The 3160-nt window shown below is 32.7% G+C and overlaps 1 protein-coding gene across 4 annotated transcripts in view; it reads right to left on the bottom strand.

Annotated features, from left to right (window-relative positions):
- LOC107746285 (B-cell CLL/lymphoma 9 protein-like) overlaps positions 1-3160 on the bottom strand; it is a 130484-nt gene that overhangs the window by 19712 nt on the left and 107612 nt on the right. The window lies entirely within an intron of this gene.

Below are 3160 nucleotides of genomic sequence, written 5' to 3'. Positions count from 1 at the left end.
AAAAAACCCTTAAAGGGGTGAAAATTTAAAAAAAATTAAAAACAAAAAAAAAAAAAAAAAAAAAAAAAAAAAAAAAAAAAAAAAAAGTGTAGAAGGAGACAGAAAGAGAGCACAAGAAGCACATAATATGTACCACCTAGTAACCCAGATCTCTCTAACAGAAACAGCTGTGTGTGAGTCGACAACTCAACTGATAAACAAGTGACTAGAATTCTTTACACTCGACAGTAATGTACAAAAATCACAGGAGTGGGAATGGTTAGGTTTGTCTTTCAGGGTGTGCTAGTGCTTCCGTGTGTAAATGAAATTGTTAACATGTAGAGGGATTCTGTCTTTGTGCAAAATCTAGCTTTCATAAGATATGAGAACCCTCTCAAAAAGCTGCAGTGTCAGACTGCGTTGTCATCCAGAAAATATTCAGGACAGCTTCCAAAACACTCAAATGATGTAAGCATCTCGCATATTCCCTCCCGGCCCAACAGTGAGCATTGAAAGACAGTGCTAACTCAACACCAAGACTCCATTTTGGGGATTTAATATAATTGTACTAAACCCATAAGTGCTTTCATGAAGCGTTTCAGAAAAAAAGGGCTGATCGGAATTAAATAAGAAAAACAATCATATTCAAAACTCTTATTTAGATCACATGAATTCAGGTAAATTTTTCACAGTTTATTATACTATTTTCACCATCGAAACCCAAATGCAATCCAACTTAAAACATTTAAAACACCAACATCAAAGCATATTGCTCGCATATCGCAAGTAAAATGAAGGCATGTGAATGTGAAAAATTATTTGGCCACACTGGCGGGGCACACGATTAAAACAATACCAGCAGAATAAAAACTCCAAACAACACAAATTGCGTTTCATACTGTGATTTGCAGCATTTCATTGCTTTCCGTTCATGTCAACAAAGCAAGCGTGCAGGTACATACAAAAAAACAGGAAGGGGGCAAAAACTTTTTCACACCACTGTATCTAACAATCCGTTAAGTGTTAACGCATGTTATTGACTAAAAATGATTATAAAAGTGTTAACATATTTGTTTATTCTGAAGTAATAAGTCTGATTTTGTTTAGTTTCACCTGTCAGGTTACCTAGATTTATTTACCTGATTTAATTACAGTGCAAAAGTAAGCAAATACACTACTCTAAAATTTGGGGTCGATTTTTTTTTTTTTATATGGAATATTTTTGAAAAGGAATATTTTTAATACATTTTTATTGAATATATTTATTTAAAATATATTTTTTAATTAAGTCTCTTATGCAGACTATTTATTTGAGTAAAAATACAATAAAAACAATTTAACTATTTTCTATTCAATATATTTTAAAATGTAATTTATTCCCGTGATGCAAAACTGAATTTTTCGTATCATTCATCTAGTCTTCAGTGTCACATGATCCTTCAGAAATCATTCTAATATGCTGATTTGCTGCTCAAGAAATATTTCTTATCATCAATATTGAAAACAGTTGTGATGCTTAATATTTTGGAATCATTGGAAATACTGTGGAAACATTTTATTTTCAGGATTTCTTGATGAATTAAAAATATTCAAAACAACCACATTTATTTAAAAAAGAAATTCTAACATTCTAAATGTGTCAATTTTGTTCAATTAATTCATCCTTGAACAGAACGATTCATTTCTTTCTTAAAAAAAAAAAAAAAATTGTACCAAACTCAAACTTTTGAATGGTAGCGTATCTGTTTAATATCACAAAAAGTAAAAAGGAAGCACATAAAGAGAAACGAGCATGTCAACTGAGGCAGCCATTTCATTTTTTGTCATTTAAAGCGTGGTTTCCTTGCATGGCCCCTCTCTCTCCTCCTGAACCCACACTTGCATACTGACATTCTCAGATTTCAGCGTTCACAGTGTGAGAGGCCGTGCGCTGCTCCTAATGGCGTACAGCAGCAGCAGCATGGCCGTCAAGCCTTTTCCAGCCCGCCACAGACATTTCTCTTCATGCACGCACACCCACAAACACCGTTGCCAAGGCAACCCCGACCGACAGGCCCTGGATCTACAACAGCCTCAAAAACACACCCGTACCCAACCAATCTGCGCCAGGATGTGCACTTAAAGCTATAGTGTAGTTGTACTACATTTCCAATGACACAGAGGGCTGGAATCCCAAGATCTACTAGAATGGTATTAAAAGGTCAACATGGATTGGTGTTGGAGTTTTTTCTTTGAAACATGCATTTCGAAATTTCGAAAAATTCAAAATGATTTGTCTATTTTGATCTCATGTTGACTTGAAAACTAAATAAACAAAAAAGATAAATTAACATCCGATTGTGAATCCAAGAAGCCTGGAACAAGTCTTGAACTTGTGAAGGTATAAAAAGGGAAAGAGAATGCACTTGCATTCAAGCTCAGACATTTCCACTTCCTTCTCAGAAATGGACAAACATTCCAGAACGTTCTTACACTTCCTGTCCAGCCTTGAGTGAGTGGGAACAAGAAAAATGTGAAAACAGTGGCCAGTGTGACAAGATATCCAGTGAGATCTAAGATAGACTGAGGAAATAAATACATATTAATACACCAATTTAAATTAATATGAAATATCAAATAACTATGAAAACCACAGCTTCAACAATGCAGGCTGGGAATATTCAAAACAAAACACAAAGCAAAGCAAAACAAAAAACACAAAACAAAACAATTAAAACAAATTGTGTTATTGTTTCAATAAATAAAAGCAAAAAGTACCTACATATATATTTTTTAATGTATAATTATTAGTAAACAGATATATATATTTTAAAAGTCTGGAGGCAGAGAAAGAAAACACTGGAAATATTCACACTCTAATGTTTTGAAAATAAAATAAAAATAAAATAAAATAAAAATGGGCAAATGTTTTAATAAATAAAAGCAAAAAGTACCTACATACATCTTTTTCTATGTATTATTATTATTAGGCAACATAGATATATTTTAAAAGGCTGGAGGCAGAGAAAAAGAAAAGACTGGGAATATTCACTATAATGTTTTAAAAATAAAATAAAATTTAAAAAAATTAAATTAAATAAAAAAAAAATACCTAGATATTTTTTCTATGTATTATTGGTGAACACATGCTATATTGTCAAAAGGCTGGAGAAAAAGGGAGGGAGGGAGGAAGGAAGGAAGG

This window comes from Sinocyclocheilus rhinocerous, unplaced genomic scaffold, assembly GCF_001515625.1.
Source record: "Sinocyclocheilus rhinocerous isolate Xijiao unplaced genomic scaffold, SAMN03320098_v1.1 scaffold798, whole genome shotgun sequence".
NCBI lineage: Eukaryota > Metazoa > Chordata > Actinopteri > Cypriniformes > Cyprinidae > Sinocyclocheilus > Sinocyclocheilus rhinocerous.
The sequence above is the reverse complement of the archived record's forward strand: the minus strand, read 5'-3'. Positions and strand labels throughout refer to the sequence as shown.